Below are 27,575 nucleotides of genomic sequence, written 5' to 3' on the forward strand. Positions count from 1 at the left end.
GCTCATAGAAGCCTCCCTCACTAGCTATATCAGATAGGGGCACGGATCGTTCACACAGTACATTACCTTAATGGTTTTCATTAAGTCACGTAACTTCTCAATACTAATATCATGGAAAGATGACAAGCCAACATAGGGGATATCAGGCAAATAATTCGATTTCATCACCAAACCTCCCTGAAAGTTACCAACAATTTTTTAAATCTTTTCATCAAAGAAGTTTAGAAATCTATTAGCTAGATCAGCATCAGTATAGCCATCTGGAAGCCTTCTAGTTTTGCTCCTATTACCTGTTGGCGTGTTTAAGATTGAATACAGCCGTTTAGTGTCTGAACCAGCTCCAATAATCTTCTCTATATAATAAGTACACTTTCTTTGTCTAATTAATCTATTCACACTATTCCTAGCACTAACATAACCACTGCGGGAATCTTCTGTACGCAAACTACGCCATCTCTTTTCCTTAACTTTTCTAGTTTTGATGGCATTCTTAAATATGCTCCCACACCAGAACCCCCCGAATTCTCACGGGTCCCCCAAGATCGTTATATTTGGGGAGGGGGGGGTCGAGGGGGGCGAAGCCCCCCCCCCGCAGTTAACTAGGTCGTAAAATTCGGTTGGAGTAATTTAAATATGCTTCCACACCAGAACTCCCCGAATTCTCACGGATCCCCCAAGATCGTTATATTTGGGGAGGGGGGGTCGCCCCCCTCAGTTAGCTAGGTCGTGAAGTTCGGTTGGAATAATTTAAATATGCTCCCCCACCAAAAAAACCCGAATTCTCACGGGTCCCCCAAGAGCCCCCCTTGGTTAAGAGGGGTTCGAGGGGGCTTCGCCCCCCCCCCCTCAGTAAGAGGCCGTTTAGGTTATGTAAAGTTGGGTTGGGGTAGTTTAAATATATTCGACATTCGGTTTAGGCCATTGGAATACCCAGCGCGGGACGGAGTGGGGGGGCGGCGGTGGGGTGAAGCAGTAGTTGTAAAGAAATGCCGTGTTTGGTGTTTCGAAACTGCGGTCCATTCGAGCAGTAAGTTAGTGTTTGCCAGTCAGTTGAAAGATGGCCACGGTGTGTGATGGTTGTACGGAAAGTTACTGGGAGTTTATTAATCAATTTTATCTGGACGACGAAGAAGTCATGGTGTCCTTCCTTTAGAAGTACGGTGCCCAGACTGTAAACTTCCCTGTATTTATAGGGAGGAGAGGCAGCAGCAGCAGTAGCGCCACAAAAAACATCAACATATGGCCAGTAAGGTAATGCCGTTGTTGTGCTTTTCATTTCCTGAACTTGGCGAAAGCAACGATTTTCTCGTGTTCTTTATCTTTTTCTGGTGATACATGTAGTGAATTGAATGAGTTTGTACCTCATTTCCGTCGCAAATGTCTACTTTTCGTGTTATGCATCTTTTCAAGTTATGCCTATCCCATCTAGGAAAGTTAGAAATCTTCGGCCAGGGTATTTCAATAACGATTTTCCCAGAAAACTCACCCTTGTGCTATGTAACACTTCGTTGGCAATACTGCTCACCTTCCAGTGGCCGTAGCTGTCTTTGTTAAATGTAGCAAATCGTTGGCAACACTGCTCACCCATAGCAGACGGTTGGCAACACTGCTTACCTCACAATGGCCGCTTCCGCCGCTCCCTTCAAAACAAATGTAGGCTATGCCTTGTCACTGGTGTTCTAATGTGATTCTGTTGATTTCTCGACCTCATCTGAAAATCATATTAGTCGATTTCATGGTCCCCCACCCAAAAACCCCGTGTTCCCACAGGTCCCCAAGATCGTTTAGGGCAGGGGATAGGCATAACTTGAAAAGAGGCATAACTCGAATAGTAGACATTTGCGACGGAAATGAGGTACAAAATCGTGCAAGTCACTACATCTATCACCAGAAAAACATGAACCACGTCAGAAAATCGTTGGTTGGGTGAAACCGTAAATTGACCGAACTATGAATGTAAGGAATGTGGGAGAAAATTCATCCTAAAGAGTCACCTTGCTAGACACACCCTTACACACATGCACTGGTGTAAAGAACTATGAATGTAAGGAATGTGGGAGAAAATTCATCCTAAAGAGTCACCTTTCTAGACACACCCTTACACACATGCACTGGTGTAAAGAACTATGAATGTAAGGAATGTGGGAGAAAATTCAGCAATAAGAGTACCCTTGATATACACACCCTTACACACACTGGTGTAAGGAATGTGGGAAAAAATTCATCCTGAAGAGTCACCTTGCTAGACACACCGTTACACACACTGGTGTAAAAAGTCATGAGTGTGAAGAGTGCGGGAAGAGGTTCAGTGTGAAGTCAACCCTCAATGAACGCGTCTTCAGGCACTTTGGCCTTAGAGAGTTCAAGTCTTTAAGACAAAGAGTGACATTGCCAGGCACATGAAGACCCACTTCTGAAGTGTGTCTGCCAACAGTAATTATAGTGACCAGGGTGTTAGCAGCAGCTGAGCCTGATAGGGAAAGGGAAGTGAAGGAGAGGTAAACGTGATCTTGTTAGACAAGGAAGAAAGAAGGCTTGCCTGTGAAGTGATAAAAGGAGAGGAGCCACAGCAAGAAGAGGAAGGGAAATACTGATGGCTGACTTTCCACAGCTGTGGCAGCTGCACCTGGGCCTGGAGCCTGGTTGAGTCTCACAGCTACAGTGAATGACTTACTCCTCTGTGAGGTGAGGGGCAAAAGAATGTCACCTAACACTAAAATAGCTGGAACATGTATATATAAACCATTGGTGCAGCAAAAGAATCAATGCATTACACTGGTGTGCTTCACCCAAGAGTACCACAGATGCAAGTGATAATTATGACCATGTTCTTACATCAACTCATTGTAATCCAACGGTTTGGATTATGTCGCTGTGATGTCATGTCTGGGTAAAGGTTTCACGTAATCCTCTCTTCATTAGTCTCCTCATCTCTATTCCACTACTCATCTCATTCTTCCACTACTCATCTCATTCTTCCATTTCTCATCTCATTCTTCCACTACTCATCTCATTTTTCCACTACTCATCTCATTCTTTCACTACTCATCTCATTTTTCCACAACTCATTCTTCCACTACTCATCTCACTCTTCCACCACTCATCTCATTCTTCCCCTACTCAGTCTCATTCTTCCACTACTTGTCTCATTCTTCCACTAGCTACTCATCTCATTCTTCCACTTCTCATCTCATTCTTCCACTTCTCATCTCATTTTTCTGCTACTCATCTCATTCTTCCACTATTCATCTCATTATTCCACTACCGTCATCTGGGGTTAATTTGACTGGTGGTGTAAAGTTGACCAAAACTTTTTTTGTTGTTGGTGGGAGCTTTTAATAATTATTTACAGTGTTATTTTGAAAAATTGAAGTGTTAAGTATAAAGCAAAACATTTTCAAAATACATTGAAAAATGAGAAACAAAATATGCCAAAGGTTCAGAGTTGTTACACTTGAGGTTCAAATATATATAATGAGTAAAAGTGCATAAAAAACTGACAAAAAAATGCAAATTTTATATCATGCCACTACAGAAAATTGTATTCAATAAAATCCATTTTTAAAGACTTTCCATGGTGTTAAAAAATGCCAAAATTTCTATTTTTGGCACTTAAAATGATGTATCTTTCATATTTAACATACAGCAAGGATCCAAAGTTCGGGGAAAAAGTTGTCCAGAACCATGGGTCTAAGTTGACCACCTTGAAAAAATGCTCTAAAAATATACCTGCATGTTAAAATGTTCAAATATAGGTTTTAATGCATGTTTTATATCCATTTCAAGAGATCTGCATGAGATTTGCATGATCTGTGAGTGTTAGCATACTGCATCCTGCCTAAAGCATGCCAGGCAAATATATAAAAGGGTCGTGTGGGCGAGAGTATCAAAAATTATAAAATTATAAAGTTATAAAAAAAAAATTATAAAAATGTACTATCGGGTAGTAGCTGGGAGTGGTAATCGCAAATTTGCTGCGAATCACACAGACATTAGTTTTGTTGACAAACCATCCATAATTAACAAGGTTGAGCAGCCAGTTATGAACCAGAGGGATCAGTTTGTCTTTAAAAACTCTCTGGATGTATGCCATTAAGTGTTGTAGTATGTAAGTACAAGGAATATGGATAGAAAATTACCATATATTTTGCCAAAAAAATTCTAATTGAAGGAAAATACCATTTGTTAGGTTTACTTTGTTCTACTAGATTGTTGCCTGTAGGTCAAAATTACACTGCCAAGTGTCTGTAGTGGTCATGTTTACCCCCATTGTCCCATCAGAGGCATTCCTGTAGTGTTTAAGCTAGGAGTCACATTTACCCCACAAGTTATGGGCCCAAGTCAAAGTTACCCCAAGTTGGTGGGCAAATTTGACCACCAGCATTTAATTATATGGCAAATTAAAAGAAGAATATTTTTACTTTCTTTATACAGTCATCCCTCAAATAGTACGGTTTCCAATAGTACGGTTTCGGTTTTATACGGATTGTCATGGAAGATTTTTTTTAGAATTTTTAAATTTCCTGCTCGTCGCACCAAGTAGCCATGGCGTGAGTGACAACACTGTTCTACCAAAACACCTGCTGAAAGCACCCCAAAGCATTCGAGAAAGGTGTTCACCTTGCAGAAGAATTCAGATTTAGGAGAAGTTACGTTTCGGGATGAGTTACGTTGTGGTAGGGAGAGCATACCACGTGAATGAGAGCACTGTTCGCTGTATCTATCATAGTGTAAAAGAAATTCTTGCCGCAGTAACTGCCAGTGCTCCAAGAGTGCTGCAAGAGTGGAGATAAAGGCCGTCCTTTTACTAAGCCTCGTCGTTGCTATGGTGACGGCGTCTCACTCGCAGCAAAATGGCATACATTGATCTTCCTGCCAGTGCGTTTGAGAGAGCGAGTCGGGACGTCTCGGGCGCCCAGACCACCCCTGGCGATGTTTAACATGCATTACTAGCTGTCCTGGCTGACGAACTCCTTACAACAAAAGATGAAAAGGAAGCTGCAGTGGTTATGGTGGCACAGAGTGGTGAAATGCAATGGAAACACTTATATGCGTTTGTTTGGGCTGCCATATTTGCTGATGATGTCATCACAGCACGAAGGCGCTCCACCTCTCAAAGCCGGGAGCCAGCGGACGTGCCGAGTTGGCAACTCGTGCTGCGGAGTCAAGCGTTAAGAGAACCCGGGACGTTCCGAGAGTCCCGATTCCCTCTCTCAAACGCAGCCCAGGAGTGTTTCAAGGGGGGGGGGCACTAATTTTATACGGATTTTCAAATAATACGGGGGTCCTGGGTCCCTAAACCCCGTACTATTTGAGCGACGACTGTATATGCTTAGATAGCCTCAACAGGGATACAAACTTTTATATATCAAATAAATGTTTTTGTTTGTAAAATATAACTTTGTTCTTCAAAACTGGTCAATATTACCCCTTTTCACGGTACTTATTCTTCTTCCACTATTCATTTTTCCACTACTCATTCTTCCACTACTCATCTCATTCTTCCACTTCTCATCTCATTCTTCCACTACTCATCTCATTCTTCCACTACTCATCTCATTCTTCCACTACTCATCTCATTCTTCCACTTCTCATCTCATTCTTCCACTACTCATCTCATTCTTCCACTACTCATCTCATTCTTCCATTACTCATCTCATTCTTTCACTACTCATCATTCTTCCTCTACTCATCTCATTCTTCCACTACTCATTCTTCCATTACTCATCTCATTCTTCCATTACTCATCTCATTATACTCTACTACTTTATTTCATCTTTGTTCTTCATTCATTCATCATTTATTCCTTTCCTTCCTTCCTTCCTTTCTTTTTTCAACTCCCTCGCCTCCTTCCCTCCCTATCCTGCTTCCACAGGGTCTGTGCGGTCTGAAGATCTATGTAAATCTATGTAAATCAACTACTACTGATGATGATAATAATAATATCACGTTAATATGGCAGGTTGTTTTTGCTCTCTTGACGTCACTTTGGGTCATTGGGGATGCAAATGCCTTGTTGCTAGTCACTAATAATGGCTCAAAGACACACTACTACCCTCCATGTAATATATAATAGTAAGCTGAGGCCAAATCCCTCTGTCTGAGTCCCCTCTTCTGTGAACCATCCTGCTAGTTACTCATCTAGTGCCCTCTAGTGATTCACCTGTGTGCTCGTCAGGGTTGGGAATGATTAAATCAAATTGATTTAATCAGATGATTAGATCATTGATTTTTTACTTAAAAAGTCATTATTTATTTTTTTATTTATTATTTTTTTTTTTACTAAAAGTATTCCATAAATTAAATTATGTGCTCCAAAGATGGTAAAATAAAACAACCTATTCATGTGCAATGATTCATTTATTAAAAATAATCCTACATTATTATAAATTTATAAGTAGGAACTGACAACTGAGATGAATTAATCCTTGAAATATGTTTGAGTAGCAAAGTAGGCCTATCCTGGAGAAGAGATATCATATCTATGTTGCCTAATCTGTATCAATGTAATACAAATGGCAAATGGGGAAGCGGTGGCTGAACAGATAGCCCTGCGTTCAGGAGGACGCGAGTTCAATCCCTGTGCCACCAAGCTGGGATTTTTCAGCCGCCGCCAAGTGGCTTAAAACTACCCACATGCTGTCTAGAAGACCACCTATCAACCCAGACTCTAGATTCTAGGATTAAAGATGAGCTCTGGGAGGGCAGCATGAGCCAATGCAAGAAGGCGCCACTATAAACACTCGCCTTCGCCAGAACGGGTTGGGCCGACCATCAGGCCCCACCAGGAAGAAGCCTTGGACTAACCATCAGGATCCACAGGGAAGAAGCCTGCCAGCGCAATAGGCCAAAAAAAAAAAAAAAAAAAAAGTAAATTAAGTAGATGGAATTTGTTTAAGAAGTGTGATTCCTGATTCCTGAATTTAAGTAGCAGAAAATATTTGAAGAATTCTTTAAACTTCTTTCAACAAAATGTAGTCCTTATTGACTAGGTCTTTACACATGCATTAATCTTCAATTAAGTATGTACCTCAGTTTACTGTACCAGTGTACCTAACTATGGAGTTCACCAAGTTCACCAGAGGCTTTCTGTTATGACCCTAGGTTATGGTTTTTGTAAATGAAAACCAGTTTTGCAGCTTTTTCTATCCCTAACCTATAACTCAGCTAAGCATGAACAAGACCAAATGAAGAAAAAATCCTCTCCACTCCAGAACTTGAGGCTGTTGTTGTAAATAATTTCCCAACCAAATCAGAAAAAATCCTTTTTTTCTCCAACAAGCTTGCCCAAAGAAAGCCACCATGCAAGTGGACTAACTATGGAGTTCACCAAGTTCACCAGAGGCTTTCTGTGATGGCCCTAGGTTATGTTTTTTGTATATATATATATATATATATATATATATATATATATATATATATATATATATATATATATATATATATATATATATATATATATATATATATATATATATATATATATATATATATATATATATATATATATATATATATATATATATATATATATATATATATATATATATATATATATATATATATATATATATATATATATATATATATATATATATATATATATATATATATATATATATATATATATATATATATATATATATATATATATATATATATATATATATATATATATATATATATATATATATTTATATTTATATATATTTTTATATATATATATTTATTTATATATATATTTTTATTTATTTATTTTTTTTTTTATTTTTTTTTATCTAAAAAATCACCAACTCTGGTGCTCGTTAACTGGTATTTTGTCATCTGTATTTTACCTTGTTGTTTCTTTTGTTGTTTTGTTTTCCTTTTCTGTTCCTTCTTTAATGATTTCCCCTATTTAGTTACTTTTTCGCTTCTTAATAATTATGTCTTCTAGTGAGTTACCTGTGTGCTCGTTAACCTGTATTTGTCAGCTGTTGCCTTTCTTTTAGCTGGTTAATGGTTACTTTGTTTTCCCTGTTCATCCCTCATTAGTAATTCCCGATAGTTAAGTTGTATTCCTATCCCTTGCTAATGATATGCAGTTTTAAGTCTTACTTAATTTTATCATTGCATCATTAAGTCATAGTCAATGTCCCATCTTTTGAAACTTTTTAGATTTTTTCTTTAAAGTGGAGTGTGTTTTTGGCATACACGTCTTGTAGCATATTCCATAGATTTGGTACCCTATCTGGAAAGCTGGATTTTCATATAGGCTTCTTAAATTAATCCTTTCTCTACATAGTTTGTGTGCTTTGGATCTGTTGGTCTGTCTGGAAAGCTCGATTACCTCACGCCACTAGAATGCAATTGATACCTTTTCTTGGCCTTTGGAAGGAGTTGATGTGAGAGGAAGTGATGAGGATGCCCACCTACAGTCCTTGCTGAGCAGTTTCTGTGTCTTTCAGAGTGTGTGAAGCAGTTTGCCAACATCGTCGTGGCCCTCCTGATGCTGTTCGCCGCGTACAATCACTTGATGGTGAGCGACAAGTTTGAGAGACTCACCCCCCCACTGGTGATTATGTTCCGTTGTCATTTTTCTTGCTCTTTGTTCAGGGGCATGAAGTTATTGGACCCCCACCACATGTGTGTGTGTGTGTGTGTGTGTGTGTTTACCTGTTTGTAGTCTACTAGGCCCAAGCTAAGCTCTAATAGTCCCGTCTCCATATCTACATTCATCTAGCCTTTCCTTCATATGGTTGACACTGCTTGCCTCCAACACCTCTTCCCGCAAGCTGTTTCATGTGTTAATACTTCTATGTGGAGAACAATATTTTTTAAAGTCACTCAAACAAGTCATCATCATCATCATTTCATTGACGCCTTATCCTAGGAGCTCCCACCAGGGGATGGCCATGGCAGAAGAGTTTCCATCTTTCTCTATCCAGACACTCCCTCCTTGCCTGCTCAAAGTTTCTCAAGGATCTTTCACCCCTCTCCCTAACGTACTCCTGCACCCTATCCCTCCATTTCACTGGAGGTTGCCTCTAACATTCCCTCCCTCTATCTCACTTACATACACCCTTCTGGTCATCTCACTCTCCTCCATTTGTTCCATGTGGCCAAACCACTTTAAAGTCTGTCGCTTCACTTCTTCCACCACTCCACACTTCTTCCCTTCACCCCTGTGACACATTCCAAAATGCTTGTACACACTTTCATTACTCATTTCATCCATTCTGCTCACACCACATGCTCTCCTCAAATAACTCATTTCCACTGCCTGCACTCTAGACCTCTGACTTTCATTCCAGGCCCATGTTTCACTTGCATATATGAGGGTTGGTACTATTATTGTATTTTTCAAATCCCTCTTTACCTCCATGCTCACACTTCTGCCATTCATGATTCGTCCCAAAGACCCTACCACCCTTCTTCCTTGCAATGCTCTTTCTCTTGTCTCTCTCTCTGTACCACCATGCTTACACATAACTGACCCAAGGTACTTAAACTCATTGACCTCCTCCATTTCTTCACCATTCAAAATTATTTTGCATTCTTTTTCACATTCAATTTCCACTCTATATGGACATACAAAATCTACAACCTCACTTCTACTTCACTCACAAACCATCACTTTACTTTTGTTGACATTTACTTTCAGCTTTCTCCTTTTACAGACACTATCCAAAACACTAAGCAAATTTTGTAAGTCACTTTCATTTTCTGCAATGAGCACTGTGTCATCAGCAAACAGGATTGAATTCATCACCCACTTCCTTCCCTCAGCGTACATTTTTACTCCAACCTCCCCAACTTTGCCCTTCATTTCTCTCATGACACCATCCATATAAATTTTGAACAACCATGGTGACATGACACACCCCTGCCTTAAGCCCACTTTTATCTCAAAATGTTCACTTGTTTCTCCACTAATTTTGACACATGCAGATGCATCACCATAGAAAAACTTTATTGCACTAAGCAGTTTTCCTCCCACACCATATATCTTTAAAACATCCCACAATGCAATCCAATCGACTCTGTCATAAGCTTTTTCTAAATCCATGAAGACAGCGTATAGTTTCTTTCCTTTTGCTATTATTTTTTCTACTACCATCCTGAAGGCAAATATCTGATCCACACATCCCCTTCCCTTCCTGAAGCCTCCTTGTTCTTCACTGATTTTCTCTTCTGTAAGTCTTTGCACCCTATCTATTATGACTTTTCCATATACCTTCCCAGGTATACTCAGGAGACTTATACCTCTATAGCTCCCACATTCCCCTCTCCTGCCCTTCCCCTTGTAAACTGGGACAATGATGGCTTTTGTCCAGTCTGCTGGCACCCCCCCCCCCCCTCTCATGCTACTTCACATATCTTGACCATCCATTTAATAACTACATCTCCTCCATACTTCAACATTTCTGCTGTGATTCCATCAATACCTGCTGCCTTTCCATTTTTCAATCTTTTTATTGCTTGATTTACTTCTTCATATGTTATACTTCTTTCTTTATATACTCCTCCTCTACCTCTACTCAAAACTGCTGCTGTTACAGCTGCTGGACGTCCATCCTCGAAATTCATTAATTTTTTGAAATATTCTCTCCATCTCTCTTTCACAGCTTCCCCGTCTTTCAACATCTTTCCATTCTCATCCATAACTTCATTTATTTTACTTAAGGAGATATTTTCTGCATTTCTTTCGTTTTTTACTTCTTTCCAATACGATTTCCTGTTCCCTTTATATTTTTCACTTAGTCTTTTTTCAAAGTCTTCATCAACTCTCTTCTTACTTTCTTTTATTGCTTGTTTTAATTCTATTTTGCATTCTCTATATTTCTTTTTCCTTTCCCTTTTTACTTGCTCAGCCACATTTCTCTCTTGAGTTTTCTTAAAAAGGTCCCTTTTCTCTTTTACTATCCTCCTTATCGCTTCTGTCCACCATGAATTTCCTTTTCTTTTTCCATCTCTCACCATTTTCATCCCTAACACTTTTTTGTTGTAGTTAACATTACTTCTTTATGTTTCAAAAACTTTTTCAATATTTGTATTATCTTTTACACTTTCCTGTTTTTCACTTAAGGCCTCTGCCATTTCACATTTATACTCATCTCTTTTTTTTCTTTTTCCTGTAACTTTTCTATCTTCACTATTTCCTTTTTTACTTCACCTTTCTTTTCAAACACCCACTTTTCTTTCAGCTTTAACTTTGCCAGCACTGCAAGATGGTCAGATCCATCGAACATTCCTCTTACTGTCTTCGTGTCACAAATATCTTTTCTAAGTCTTCCATCTACTGCCACATAATCAATCAATCCTTTCTGCTCATAATCTTCTCCCTTCCTTCATGTGTATCGGTGGATATTCTTGTGCTGAAAGAAGGTGTTCGCTAGGAACAGCCCCCTCTCAGCACAGACATCCAACAGGCACTCTCCATTTTCATTCTTTCCAGGTATCCCCCATTTTCCCACCACATCCATCACACATTCATCACCCACTTTAGCATTCATATTTCCCATCATAAGAAGTTTCTTTCTCAAGACTCTTCAGACATGAATTCACTTCCTCCCAAAAAGCTTCCCTTTCTCTCAGTCCTTTTTTACTTTTCACATTTACTGGTGCATAAATACACACCCATGCATACTTTACTAAACCTACTTTTCCTTTTACCCTCACAATTCTTGATCCCTTCCAACCATAATCAGTCGCACCATTCCACACTCCTTCAGACATCACAATAGCGCACCCTTCCTTACTCCTGCCTCTATACTTATCATCTATCCCCATCCATACAACCCCCAGGCACACCCTCCCACGTACCCTCTCTACCATCACTCACACCAGTTCCTCAAATATGTGTTTCACTCACTCCCAACACATCCACTCTACCATTCACAAAATTTTCAATCATCACTCTCTTCTTTTCCTCATCACCTAAACCCTTCACATTAATAGACACCAGTCTCAAGCATTCCCTACTCTCCTGCCACCACCTGGCCATTGCTCCTGCCTCTAAAACTCGATAAAAGTATTAGAGGCCACCAATGGGTGGCTAAAAGGATTAAAACAACAGCTGATGGTCGCTACCCCCCTCCCCGTTGGTTCTACCCTGCAGGGTATACTAACGGTGTGTACTGCAAGAAGGTGATGATGGGGTAGGCTACCTTCCCAGTCAGAGGGTAGCCGTATTGCTCTTTTCCCAAATACCCCAAAACAAGGGAGCTCAATGCATCAGGAACAACGCACCTCGGATGAACCTCATTGGTTATGATACTACCACTGCCACTCAAACAAGTTCCTATATTAAGTTTCTTTCCATGTCCTCTCAGCCCCTGCATTCCCGCAGTTGAGAAGAGATCATCTCTATCCACCTCTTGAAACTTATTTACCAACTTATGATGATCAGATCATGATCAGATCTCCTCTCTCCCTTCTTTGTCCCAGTGTCGTCAAGTCCATCTCCCTCAATCTGTCTTCATACATCATTTTCGAGAGTTCTGGGACCATTTTAGTTGCAATTCTCTGTATCCTATCCAACTTTCTGATATCCTTCTTTTTGTGAGGCCACCATACAACTGCAGCATATTCTAGTTTTGGTCTTATCAGTGTTATTATTTTCATCATTTCTTTGTCCATATAGTGGAATGATACCCTTTTATTTTGCATCATCCTGTAGGTTTCTCCAATTTTTTTTTTTTTATTTTATTTTTTTTATTTTTTTTTTTTTATAACGTTGTTGCCTGTTGCGCCGGTAGGCATCTTCCCGGTGGGGCCTGATGGTCGGCCCAAGGCTTCTTCCAGGTGGGTCCTGATGGGCGGCCCAGCCCGTTCTGGCGCAGGCGAGTGTTTATAGTGGCGCCATCTTGCATTGGCTCATGCTGCCCCCCGGAACTCGTTCTTGATTCGCTTGGACGGCTTCCTCTAGAGTCCGGGTTGATGGGTGGTCTTCAGGACAGCATGTGGGTAGTTTTAAGCCACTCGGCGGTGACTGAAAAATCCGAGTGGTAGCGTGAGGATTCGAACCCGCGTCGTCCATCATGCGGCGAATGTGGGTCCAGTACGCTATCACTTCGGCCACCGCCTTCCCTAATAACTTGTTTATGTGCTTTCCTGGGGATAGTGTGTCTTGCATCGTTACTCCCAAATCTTTTCTTCATGTACCTCCTTTACGTTTTCTTCTCCCATCCTATATGTTTTCCTCAGTCTCTTTTTACTTTTCTCCATTTCCATAACATGGCATTTGTTTGGATTAAATTCCATCTCCCATAACTGGCTCCATCTATACACTCTATCCAGGTCTTTTTGCAGTTATTCAGTCTTCCTCCGTCTTCACTTTTCTTATTAACTTTGCATCATCTGCAAAAAGGCTCATATAGCTTTTTATACCCATCAGCATATCATTTATATATATTATGAACATTATTGGTGCCAGAACTGAGCCTTGAGGAACTCCACTCTCTACACTCCTCCAATTTGATTTCTTTTCTCTAATCACCGTCCTCATTTCTCTTTCTGTTAAGTAATTCGCCATCCACTCGATGACCTTTCCGCCCATTCCTCCCCAATTCTGTAGTTTCCAGATTAACTTTTTGTGCAGAACCTTGTCAAAAGCTTTTTTCAAATTGAGATATACACAGCCAGCCCATCCTTTTCTTACACCACGTCTTATTGCTCTTGAGTAGAAACAGAGTAAGTTGGTGACACACGATTTTCCTTTTCTAAATCCAAACTGTCCCTTATTTATCATGTTTTCCTTTCCTAAATGATCGACCCATTTTTTTATTACACTTTCACAAATCTTGCACATTACACTTTTCAAAGAGACTGGTCTATTATTCAGTGGTTCAGTTTTATCTCCACTTCTATAAATTGGTACAATGTTTGCTTTTTTTCACTCTAAGGGCGAACTTTTCCTGTATTTATAGAGCATGTTATTATGTCATATAGTGGTTCCAAATATTCATTTCTACACTTTTTTAGCACTTGACCAAAGATTTTATCCGGTCCCATAGCTTTCCTTCCATCTAAAGTTTTCATCAGCTGCATCAGTTCCCCTTTCTCAACCTTTACATAATTTAATTTCCCTTCATTACAGTTTTCGAGACCCCAGTCAGTCGGTCTCTTTCGTAAACACTTTATGAAAATTTTTATTTAATAATCCTGCAGTTTCCTTGTCCTTTTCGTAAAAAAGCGTTTTTTTTCTTTTAGCCTTTCCACTCCATTTCTTTTTAACTTCCCATTTACAAATTTATAAAACATTTTTGGTTCTTCCTTACAACTAAAAACTATTCTTATTTCAAATCTAGCTTCCTCTTCTCTCTTTATTTTTACATATTCATTTTTAATTTTTTATATTTGTCTCTGTTATTCTTATTTGGTCTTTTCTTTAAATTTCTCCATGCCTTATTTCTATTTCTTTTTGCTGTTTCACACCTCCATCCAAACCATGTTTTCTCTCCCTTAGTTTTTTTGTGTAGTATGGAATGTATATCTCTATTCCTCTGTTGTTAATATTCATAAAAAAGTTGTATTTCTTTTGAATGTTAGTACTCCTCTTCATATCACTCCAGTCAACCCCAGTGAAGAAAGTCTTGAGTCCAATGTAATCTACCTTTGCATAGTTTTTCCTTTTTTCCTTTTATGCCTCATCACGATATTCATATCCTTCCTTAGTTTTCATCTCTAATAGTTCATGGTCGCTCTTTCCTAGGGGGCACTCATGACTGACTCCTTCATCCAACTCAACATTTTTTGTGAAAATTAGGTCAAGTCTTGATGGTTCGTCATCCCCTCTCAGCCTTTTTCTTCTTCCACCCACTGCGTCATCAGGTTATCTGTTACCAGCTTCAATAGTATTACCTCCCCAGGTATTTTCACCACCCTCCGTTGCATAATCTTCCCATTTCACCTCTTTGCAATTGAAATTTCCTGTTAATATTATCTTTTCATTATCGTTTATTTCGTGTGTCAGTACCCGTATTGTATCTTCCAGCATCTTCCAACTTTTGGTTTTAGGGGGACATAGGCTGTTATTATGTTATTTTTCTCTCCACCTTTTACCAGTACCTGCACAGCCATCACCTCCGCACTGTCCTTTCCATATCTCACTTCAGTCACTTTCAAGTTTTGTTTCATCATTATCATCACTCCTCCTCCATTTCCCATTTTCCATACTTTTCTCCAAATGTTGTACTTGCTTTTTCCCTCCAGCACAAGTTCCAATTCTTTTACAAGTTTAGTTTCAACTATACACATAATATCTGGATCACTTTCCCTTAAATAATCAGTTAGTTCAATTTTCGCTCCCTGTTTGGCCACGGCTTAACACCTTGCCCTCTTTCTTCCACCACACACACACACACACACACACACACACACACACACACACACACACACAAACAGTGATCACGTAATAATGGAGATGGAAACAGAGGAGGAAGGCACTGAGGGGGACGAATCATATAAAAAAAAAAAACAGGAGAAACTATAGGAAGGCGGACATGGAAAATCTTAAGAAATTCTATGGAGAGCTAGATTGGGAAAAGTTGAGGAGAGAAAGCGAGGTGCAGAAAAAGTATGATATTTTTATGGGGGCGTATGAAACAGGAGTTATGAAATATGTACCAGAATATAAACCCAAAGAAAAAGGAAAAAAAGGATTGGTTTAATACAAGATGTGCAAATGCAAAGGAAAAAAAGAGACAAAGCGTGGAAGAGATTGAAAAGAAATAAGAATCAAAGGAATAAAGAAGATTTTAATATAGCAAGAAATGAATACGTGAAAATAAGGAGAAAAGAGAAAGGATATCAAAAGGATATTGTTGAAAAGTGCAAGGAAGAACTTAAACTGTTTTATAGATTCACAAATGGAAAAATCAAACCAAGGGAAACAATAGAAAGATTGAATGATGGAAATAAGATAATTGAAGATCCCAAAGACATGACGGAGCTGCTAAATAAAAGGTTCCAGCAAGTTTTTACAAAAGAATTACAATTAAATGACTCACAAGATAACAAAATAAATGTTCATATGGATGAAGTCATAGTAACTAAAGAGGAGATATATAAAATAATGGAGGAGCTGGAAGAGAGGAAAGCAGAAGGACCGGTATATCAATCAATTAATCAATGGGGGCATATGCCGGGGGGCGCGTCGCCTCGCCCACCCTACAACGCCAAGCCCGGGGGTCCCTCTGGGCGAGTCTCCATGCAGGCCCCCTTCCCAGCCCGAGTTTACCGTTTACCGATGATGAGGTTTCAGGCCCTGCTCCACCGCTGATGCAGCGCTCTACAAGGGCCGTCAACAATTACAACATTAGCCTCAATAATAGTCTTCGATACACTTATTTTCAAACATCATAGTGAGTGAGTAATAGCCTCTTCCATTTAGCGTAACCCGTTTCTGGGTCGTGAGTGGTCTATGAGTCCCTCATAGAATCCCGACAACTTAAGATTTGGACGCCATTATTGGCCCTGTGTTTTCGTCGCCCTTTTCAAACACTAGCACACGCTCTCGCGGCGAAAACAGGGACAATAATGGCGCCCAAATCTTAGGCTGTCGGGACTCTATCTATCAAGGGACTCTACAGATCACGACCCAGAAACGGGTTACGCTTAATGGAAGAGGCTATAAGTGTCTTAATTGCTTTCACGAATAGTATCACAAATATCCATTGGTTCAGTTTTTATGTCTGATACCTCCCGACAGGATCTATCGACTTGCTCCAGCCACGAACTCTGTGGATGTCCCCTTGGCCTCCTCCACTCAGGATTGTCTCTTACAGAGACAACCTGATGAGCAGGATCAGCTTCTGGAAAACATACCACGTGCCCATATAGCCGGAGTTGGCGTTGACGGACTATGCAGCAGGGTAATATGTCGAATCAGTCTCACGGAGTAGTCGCCGGTTTGACACAGTCATTCCAGCGATATCCCGTGATTCTGCATAGACACTTATTACCAAAGGCATCAATCCGCCTCTCAAAGTCCCCATTTAGTGTCCATGTCTCACAACCATAGAGTAAGACAGGGAGCACAAGGAACATCTTCGTCCTTCTGCACAGGTACCGACAATGCCATATACTCGTTGAGCGAGTCCATAACACCGTGGGCCAGACCAATCCGCCATAAGACTTCCTGGCCAGACTCACCGTTGTTATGAACTACGCTACCAAGATACGTGAAACTTTCTGAGATCTCAACGTCCTCGCCACAAGCATGAACAGACTGTACCGTGTCATCCAGCAAGCCTCCAAACACCTGTACCTTGGTCTTGGCCCAGGAGACTTGGAGTCCCAAGGGCTTCGCCTCCTCATGCAGTGCCTCAAGAGCCATCACCAAGACCTCCAGCGACTCTGCCAGGATTACTGCATCATCAGCAAAACACAAGGTCAGTGACCCTGGTATTGCCAATGGATGCTCCGCAATGACTCTGGTCCACAACTCTGCCCAGTACCCAGTCCATACTAGGGATGGGCAAGTACCGTTAATTTGAGTACCGGTAGTACCGGTACCGGTACCGGTACCCGAAGGAGTTTTTTTTTCCTTAATGACTTCTGATGAAGTTCCCAAATAAATTTCCTGTAAAGAAAACTCTCTCTCTCTCCTTCAACTTAATATCAACTAGAGTAGAAATGCAACGTTTTGGAGCCTTCTGATTTTTGTAAAATCACTTAGGTTTAAGGACAGACCACCTAGTCTGGATCATGGGGTCTGTGTGGTCTGATTTTTTATGTAAATCTATGTAAATCTCTCTCTCTCTCTCTCTCTCTCTCTCTCTCTCTCTCTCTCTCTCTCTCTCTCTCTCTCTCTCTCTCTCTCTCTCTCTCTCTCTCTCTGAATGAAGTGAATATTTATTTTTTCGATAAAAAAATAGCATGTATAGTTATTATGGATGTAGTCGATCATAGTCTAATAACAATAAAAATATCTATTAGCAACCTAAAAAAGAAAAAGAATCGGACATGAAGAATTATCCAGTAACTCCAATAAATAAATAAAATAATAAAATAATGGAAACGGGAGCTGTGATGGACAAAATGGTGGGAACTTGGGGAGACGGTCAGCGGGGTGTGATGACTCGATCTACACACACACAGGGGCGCGCGCGGGCGGGCGATCGAGCGTCACTAAGATCCTAACGGTACCGGTACTGGCGGCAATGCGCAGTGCCGAGTGGTCGTCGCTTCCCGGAACCCAAGTGATCATGAGGCTTCGCGGTACCAGTACCGATACCGGGTACCGCGAGAATCGATTCTTCGCGGTACCAGGTACCGATACCTGGTACCGGTACCTGGTATCGGTACTGGTACCGCGAAGCCTCATGATCACTTGGGTTCCGGGAAGTTTAATGATCACTCGGCACTGCGCATTGCAGCTAGTACCGGTACCGTTTGGATCTTAGTGACGCTCGGCGCTCGCCCGCCTCCATGCGGTATGGGCCCTGTGTGTAGACGCTGAGTCACTGCCCCGCTGACCGTCTCCCCAAGTTCCCACCATTTTGTCCTGCTTTCCGTTTCCATCACAGCTCCCGTTTCCATTATTTCATTATTTTATTTATTTATTGGAGTTACTGGATAATTCTTCATGTCCGATTCTATTTCTTTTTTAGGTTGCTAATAAATATTGTTATTGTTATTAGACTATGATCGAGTAGTCGAGTACCCATATCACCGAGATATCCACTCACTGAGTGGTGATCTCTCTCTCTCTCTCTCTCTCTCTCTCTGAATGAAGTGAATATTTATTTTTTCGATAAAAAAAAAATAGCATGTATAGTTATTATGGATGTACTCGATCATGGTCTAATAACAATAACAATATTTATCAGCAACCTAAAAAAAAAATCGGACATGAAGAATTATCAATAAATCCAATAAATAAATCCGAGCAACTGGTACCGCCACCCCCAAAACAAAAAAAGGGGCTTGGGGGCCCTTCCTCCTTCGAGGTGCAGGGGTCCCGTAGGCTTTGCCCTGCACCCTTCACTGATGGCAGGCTCCCCGGATGCTGATGCATCGTGGAAGCCCGCCGCGCGGTCGGGCCCCCCAGCAAGACTGGATCGGGGTTGAGGCTTGCGCCCCGACCCCGACCTCTACTTTTTAATTTGTTTTAAGCTAGGGTAAGTCTTTTGTGGGGGAGGGGGTGCAAGCCCCTCCCCCCAACCAGCCCAGATCAGAGGCTGGCCTGACTGCTCGCCATAGGGCAGGGACGCAGGACCCCTGGGGGAGTTAATTCCCCAGCTACCCAAAGAAAGAAGTGTGAACTGAAGAGAGAGAGAAAGCAGGGAAAGACAGCTCGGGGGAGGTTGAGGGCGCTGCATTCCTCATTCAGATAGACCTGTCCCTACCTGGTATATGATATCATAAAATGCTCAATATCAACTGGTAAATTACCAAAGGAATGGCAGAGGGCTGAAGTGGTCCCTATATACAAAAGTGGAAAGAAGGAAGAACCTCTGAAATACAGAGCAGTATCATTGACCAGTGTACTTTGTAAAATATGCGAGAAAGTGATAAAGAAACAATGGACGAAATATCTAGAAGAACATAATATAATTACAGAAAAACAGTATAGCTTTAGAAAAGGGCATTCGTGTAACAAACTTACTGAGCTTTTACTCCAGAGTGACAGACATAATACAGGAGAGGGACGGATGGGTAGATTGCATGTACTTGGACCTGAAGAAGGCTTTTGACAAAGTTCCACATACAGGACTACTATAGAAACTGGAGAATAAAGGAGATTGAAAGGGAAAATGAAGAACTGGATGGAAAGTTACTTAAGGGGAAGAAAGATGAGAACAGTGGTAAAGGACATGAAATCAGAATGGTAGATAGTGGAGTGGCTCAAGGATCGGTATTGGCACCAATACTTTTCCTAGTACAGTATATGTAAATGATATGCCAGAGAAAGTAAACACTCATATGAGCTTGTTTGCAGACGATGCAAAACTGCTGATACATATAAGAAACAGTAAATACTCTGAAATTCAGCAGGAGGACCTGAATAAGATTTGGGACTGGAGTATGAAATGGGAGATGGAGTTCAATGTAAAGAAATGTCGTAATGGAAATAGGAAAGTGAAGGGAGACCAAAATGGACATATAGAATTGGAGATGGAGAAATATTTTAAAAGTTCAAGAAGAGAGAGATCTGGGAGTGATGAATCAGGGTAATCAACAGCCTGAGAGTCATGTCGATAAGATATTCGGTGGTATGTATAGAACAAGCCTACAACTTTGCTCTCCTCAACAATCTAGAGCAGTTGGTTCAGCACCCTACACATATTCCCGACCGTCTTGGAGACCTGCCCAACATACTAGACCTCTTCCTTACCTCTAACCCCTCTGCTTACTCTGTCAAACTGTTCTCTCCATTGAGCTCCTCCGATCACAACCGTATTTCTGTATCCTGTCCTATCGCTCCTGTACATCCTCTGGACCCACCGAAGAGGCAATGCTTCTGGCATTTTGCTTCAGCTCGGTGGGACAACCTGAGGATGTACTTTTCCGATTTCCAGTGGAATGATTATTGCTTCCAGGATAGAGATCCCTCTGTGTGTGCCCAGCGCATCACAGAGATGATTGTCTCTGGAATGGAGGCATGCATTTCACGTACTTTCTCTACTCCCCATGCTAAAAAGCCGTGGTTTAACCATGCTTGTTCTCGTGCTGTCAAAGATAGAGAGGCAGCTCACAAAAGGTACCAGAGCCTTCGAACTCCCGCTAACCATGATCATTACATTTCCATCCGGAATTGTGCCAAATCTATTCTCCGACTTACCAAAAACTCCTTCATCCATAGCAAATGTCAACACCTTGCTTTCTCTAATTCTTCCAGAGACATCTGGCACTTAGCCAAAAATATCTCCTCCAATTTCACTTCTTCCTCTTTCCCGCCTCTTCTTAACCCAGACGGCAGCACTGCCGTCTCATCCATTTCTTCACTCAAACTTTCTGTAACTCCACTCTGGATGATTCTGGGCATATTCCTCCTACTCATCCCCCCTCTGACTCCTTCATGCCTGTTATTAAGATTCTTAAGAATGATATTTTCTATGCCCTCTCTGGCCTCAACTCTCAGAAGGCTTATGGACCTGATGGAGTGTCTCCTATTGTCCTTAAAAACTGTGCTTCCGTGCTGACACCCTGCCTGGTCAAACTCTTTCGCCTCTGCCTATCAACATCTACCTTTCCTTCCTGCTGGAAGTACGCCTTTGTACAGCCTGTGCCTAAGAAGGGTGACCGTTCCAATCCCTCAAACTACCGCCCTATAGCTTTACTTTCCTGTCTATCTAAAGGTTTTGAATCAATCCTTAACCGAAAGATTCAAAAGCACCTTTCCACTTCTAATCTTCTATCCGATCGCCAGTATGGGTTCCGCAAGGGGCGTTCTACTGGCGCTCTCCTTGATCTCTTAACTGACTCTTGGTCATCCTCTCTTAGCCGTTTCATTGAAACTTTCTCTGTTGCGCTAGACATATCGAAAGCCTTCGATAGAGTCTGGCACAAATCTTTGCTTTCTAAACTGCCCTCTTTCGGATTCTATCTTTCTCTGTTCCTTTATCTCCAGTTTCCTTTCCAGCCGTTCTGTCTTTGCTGTGGTAGACGGTCACTGTTCTTCCCCTAAACCTATCAACAGTGGTATTCCACAGGGCACTTCTATCACCCACTCTCTTCCTATTATTCATCTATGATCTTCTTTCCATAACAAACTGTCCTGTCCACTCATACGCTGATGACTCTAATCTGCATTATTCAACTTCTTTCAACAGAAGAAACAGGAATTACATGACTCCAAGCTGGAGGCTGCAGAACGCTTAACCTCAGACGTTACTATCATTTCCGATTGGGGTAGAAGGAATCTTGTGTCCTTCAATGCCTCAAAAACTCAATTTCTCCACCAATCAACTCAACACAATCTTCCAAACACCTATCCCCTATTCTTCGACAACACTCAGCTGTCACCTTCGTCAACACTAAATATCCTCGGTCTATCCTTAACTCAAAATCTTAACTTGAAACTTCACATCTCCTCTCTCACTAAATCAGCTTCCTCGAGGTTGGGCGTTCTGTATCGTCTCCGCCAGTTCTTCTCCCCCGCACAGTTGCTATCCATATACAGGGGCCTTGTCCGCCCTCGCATGGAGTATGCCTCTCACGTGTGGGGTGGCTCCACTCACACAGCTTTCCTGGACAGAGTGGAGTCTAAGGCTCTTTGTCTCATCAGCTCTCCTCCTCTTACTGATAGTCTTCTACCTCTTAAATTATGCTGCCATGTTGCATCTCTTTCTATCTTCTATCGTTATTTTCACGCTGACTGCAATTCTGAACTTGCAAACTGCATGCCTTGCCCCCTCCTGCGGCCCCACTGCACACGCCTTTCTACTCATGCTCATCCCTATACTATCCAAATCCCTTACGCATGAGTTAACCAGCATCTTCACTCTTTCATCTCTCACGCTGGTAAACTCTGGAACAATTTTCCTTCATCTGTATTTCCTCCTGCCTACGACTTGAACTCTTTCAAGAGGAGGGCATCAGGATACCTCTCCTCCCGAAATTGACCCCTCTTTTGGCCACCTCTTTGGTTTCTTTTTAGGAGCAGCGAGTAGCGGCCTTTTCTTTTATTATTGTCTCCTTTTTTTGTGCCCTTGAGCTGTCTCCTTTGTTTTAGAAGAAAAAAAAAGTGGTAAGAAATATAGGATTAGCATTCCACTACATGGATAAGGATATGATGAAAAAGTTAATAACCACAATGATTAGACCAAAATTGGAATATGCCGAAACTGTGTGGTCTCCCCATAAGAAGAAACACATAAAAATCTAGAAAGAATACAAAGGATGGCAATGAAAATGGTTCCAGAACTGGAGGGATTGACATATGAAGAAAGGTTAAAGGAAATGGACCTACCAACACTGGAACAAAGAAGAGAAAGGGGAGACCAAATACAAATATATAAGTTATGGAATAAAATGGAAGAAGTAGACAATGAGGAGTTACTGTTACGAGAATGAAGAAACACCAGCAGCACACGAGGACACAGTAAAAAATTGAGAAAAGGAAGATGTTTGAGAGACAAAGAAATATAGCTTCCTGCAAAGAAATATAAAGGTTTGGAACATAGATGAGCTCCGGGAGGGCAGCATGAGTCAATGCAAGGTGGCGCCACTATAAACACTCGCCTGCACCAGAACGGGCTGGGCCGACCATCAGGCCCCACCGGGAAGAAGCCTTTGGCCGACCATCAGGCCCCACCGGGAAGAAGCCTTGGGCCGACCATCAGGCCCTACCGGGAAGAAGCTTTGGGACGACCATCAGGCCCCACCGAGAAGAAGCCTTGGGCCGACCATCAGGCCCCACCGGGAAGAAGCCTACCGGCGCAATAGGACGCGACGTAGAAAAAAAAAAAAAAAAAGATTTAAGTGAGGATGTAGTATCGGCGAAGAGTGTGGATGACTTTAACCCCCTGGGTGCCAAGCAGAATGTATTCAGAATGATTAGACAACACATAATTGATACATTTTACTACTCACCTCTTATAATTTCCATGATTTCTAGGCGCTGGAAGTTTCCAACATTTGGAGTGTTACATCCCGTAGACTTACTAGCCCCAGGGAGTTCATCATTCTATCTAACTTCGGAGATCCGTAGAAGGCAGTTATATGGCACTAAGAAGGCTAATGGCATGGGTTGCAAGAGGTTGGAGTGCAGAGAGGTCCGACACGTGACATGAGGGGTTTTTCAAGCCTACGATCCAAACTACTTGCACACAAAATTGGAGGTTTTGTGTTTGATGCACAAAAATATTTCATTGTAAACATGCATAAGTTGTTTTTTCAACAGGTATCATAAAAATAAGTAACAGGAAGTAGATAACACTATATCTATCACTATATATTTAATCTTTATCAAGGTCACTATCAGACTCAAAGTCATTCGCATCACTATCCGTGAAGTCACTAGGGGCCTCATCAAGGGCACGAGCAAAGTTGGGCGTTCCCAAAATATGCTTTGCGTGGCGAGACAACCTCCCTGCACTGCGGTCAGGTCAGGAAAGGGACCCGTACTCTCGGGATCCCTAGGGTCTTGGTGGGGGGGTGAAGATCAGTGACTGGGAGGGGTAAAGGTATGAAAAGTGTCCTGACAAAGTATGAAAAGCTTCTCAGTCAATATAAGGCCACAGCAATTTTTCTAAATTGCCGCCATAAATAAGCGGCGCTGGCACACAGCTTGCGCCTACCCACCGCTGTAAATAAACGGTGCTGGCGTCCTGGGGGTTAAGGACATAGCTGGGCACAGTAACAGAAAACCTTATTCCCGATACCATATGACTAATAATGGAAAACCTTATTGGTGATAACCGATATTCGTTAAATGGAGACATAAATATTAGCAATAACCGATACCCGATATAAATCCGCAATTCCGATACTAGCTAGAGATAAGTCCGATAGGCGAAAACGATACTATATTGATATTTCAAATAAAAAACATAGATGAATTCAAATTTTCATTATCTGTATTTTAGAAAACTTACAAAACCTGAAAACTACATGTTGACACGTACATATGGACGTTAATACAGGTAACTCTCGATTTACGCGAGTATTGCGCGTCCTTGAAGAGGTCGCGTAAATCAAAAACAATAAATCAAACAAGAGGTAGGTTTCTGTCGAAAAATAAATATTCACTTCATTCAGTGGAGAGAGAGAGAGAGAGAGAGAGAGAGAGAGAGAGAGAGAGAGAGAGAGAGAGAGAGAGAGAGAGAGAGAGAGAGAGAGAGAGAATTTACATAGATAGATTTACATAGAAAATCAGACCACACAGACCCCATGATCCAGACTAGGTGGTCTGTCCTTAAACCTAAGTGATTTTACATTAATCAGATGGCTCCAAAACGTTGCTTTTCTACTCTTGTTAATATTAAGTTCAAGGAAATGACGGTCGAGCTTGTTTTTAAAGGAGTCAATCGTGCTACACTGGACCACTGATGGTGGGAGCTTATTCCATTCTCGCACTACAACGTTGGTGAAGAAAAATTTGGTGCAGTCTGAATTTACTTGTCTACATTTGAGTTTTGTGCCATTGTTCCTCGTTCGCAAAGTGTCATCGATCTTAAACAATTTTGTTCTGTCTACATTCGTGAAACCATTAAGTATTTTAAAACATTCGATCAGTTTTCCTCGGAGGCGACGTTTCTCAAGAGGGTGGAAAGCCTTTCTTCGTAGGATTTGTTGCGCAAGGAAGGGATCATTTTTGTTGCTCGACGCTGAACACCTAGTTTAGCAATGTCCTTTGCATGGTGGGGAGACCAAAACTGTACCGTATATTCCAAGTGGGGTCTGACTAAACTATTGTAGAGCGGAAGTATTACATCTTTATTCTTGAATAAAAAGTTTCTTTTAATGAAGCCCAACATTCTGTTCGGTTTATTTGCTGCATCGATGCATTGATGTGAGAATTTGAGGTTTGACGCGATTTTAATCCCCAGGTCCTTAACGCATTGAACGCTTGTGAGTTTAACGCCGCGTATTTCGTAATCGAACTTCTTATTTTTTGTTCCAACTTGAAGGACCTGGCACTTTTCTACGTTAAAGGGCATCTCCCATTTATCCGACCAAGCTGAAATTTTGTGCAAATTCTTTTGGAGGCTTTGCCTGTCTTCGTCAGTGAGAACCGATTTACCAATCTTTGTGTCGTCTGCAAATTTACTAATGCGATTACTGAGTCCAACATCCACGTCGTTGATGTAAATAATGAAGAGTACTGGGCCAAGAACCGAGCCCTGAGGGACGCCAGTAGTGACCGGCGAGAGAGAGAGAGAGAGAGAGAGAGAGAGAGAGAGAGAGAGAGAGAGAGAGAGAGAGAGAGAGAGAGAATATCCATATCTCCGAGATATCCACTCAGGCACTCAGTCTCATCCTCACTCGTGTGAGGAAGAAATGGGGGACACCATGAGCGAGTGGCTAGTATTGGTAACGGTACCGAGTAGTCTGGTACCGGTACCGTATTGTATAACTGGTACCGTTAGTACCGGTATTGATACCGGTACCTGCCCACCCCTTTTGTTGAGTAGCGTGGCAGCGTGGGTACTGTATTGTTGTTCAAGTGGCACGCGGGAAGAACTGAGCTCAGCTGAGTGGCCGCGGCGCCGTGTGAGTCCAGCTGCGTGAGACATATAGTGGCCACTCCGTAATATACCGCGTATAAGTGGAAAAAACGTGTAAATTAACCATTTATTTGGATTTTGGACCCTGCGTTATTTCAAAAACGCGTAAAACAAACTCGTGTAAATCGAGAGTTACCTGTATTAGAAACGCCTGAACCGGTGTTGTGTTATTTGGCGTCCCCACCGTCAAAAGAGGGCGCTTTTGTTTACAAACACTGGTCTCTCGTGAACTGGCCCATCAATACTTATTCAGTTATTCTTACTCATCACCATTAACACTTTAACAGTCACTTCAATAAAGAAGCACTGAAGCACTGGGAACCGGAACACTGGCACTCACTCCGTCACTTGAGACCCAGCTGAGAGGCCACGCTCCACGCCGCCACATGATAACACAAGCCGCTGGTCTCTGATTGCGCTATTTATAACGAGATCACAAATTTCAGGCAGTGAATAATAATTTTGGGGGCAAAGTTAAATGATTTTTCTCTTTGATATAGTGATTTTTGAGTCTAACATAAAAAAATAACCTATTGTTTTAATGTTGATGATCTAAGTATGAAATCTCTTCACCGAAGATATTTAATACCCCGAAGGATTTCATACAACACCGGGCGCCCGGGCCACGCATGTGCAGTAGGGAGGAGACTATGTTTTTTTTCTTTTTTCTGAGAGGTGGAAAAAAGTAGCGATTATCGCTGGTTTGGTTATAAAAGTAACGAATAAATAAGTAGCGGATTGCCGATAACCCGATTTTGTTATCAGCGATAAAGTATCGCAATAACACCCAGCTATGGTTAAGGAAAATTTGGACTAATACAGATATGGAGGCGGGACCACACGAGCGTAAGCCTAGATCCTGTAAAACTACAACTAGGTAAATACACACACACACACACACACACACACACACACACACATAACCTAGCCTAACCTCCCCTCCCCTCCTCCCCAGATCTTCTTCTTCATGCTAACCTGCCGGCTCATCGTTGAGTACCAAATCCACCGGAAGGAGATGGACAAGGCGGCGGCAGCGGCCAAGAAGTCACCCGCCGCAGCCGTCGAATGGAAGGACGAAGGAACAGCCGCCAACTCCATCGCTGACGGCTCCACGTCTACTCTCGTCTCCTCCTCCTCCTCCTCAGTTGCCTCCGCTTCCTCCTCCTCACCCTCCTCCTCCTCTCAACATCGACGGTCGAAGAAGGATGTTTAGTGTGGAGGCATTTAATTGAGGTATTTGGTTCAGTGTTCTTATTTTCGTGTGTGTGTGTGTGTGTGTGTGTGTGTGTTTGCTACCCTTCCCTCCCTCCCTAGCCCCAGTGTTTGTCTCTCTATGTGTTTGTAGGCGATAAGATGACCTTTCGACACACTTTCTTTCTTTCCTTTATTCTTTCCGTCTTTACGACTGTATTGTAA

General features: G+C 41.7%; 1 long non-coding RNA gene across 2 annotated transcripts; it reads left to right on the top strand.

Moving 5' to 3' along the window:
- The first annotated feature begins 1,014 nt into the window (after positions 1 to 1,014).
- LOC127001993 (uncharacterized) lies at positions 1,015 to 27,381 on the top strand. 2 transcript variants are annotated; one of them, XR_007755625.1, is made up of 3 exons: positions 1,015 to 1,251; positions 8,448 to 8,518; positions 27,115 to 27,381. It is a non-coding gene; the product is annotated as an uncharacterized LOC127001993 (long non-coding RNA). The 2 variants fall into 2 exon arrangements; XR_007755626.1 differs by lacking the exon at positions 1,015 to 1,251 and adding an exon at positions 2,176 to 2,685.
- Positions 27,382 to 27,575: the final 194 nt, after the last annotated feature.

This window comes from Eriocheir sinensis, chromosome 22 (genome assembly GCF_024679095.1).
Source record: "Eriocheir sinensis breed Jianghai 21 chromosome 22, ASM2467909v1, whole genome shotgun sequence".
Lineage (NCBI taxonomy): Eukaryota > Metazoa > Arthropoda > Malacostraca > Decapoda > Varunidae > Eriocheir > Eriocheir sinensis.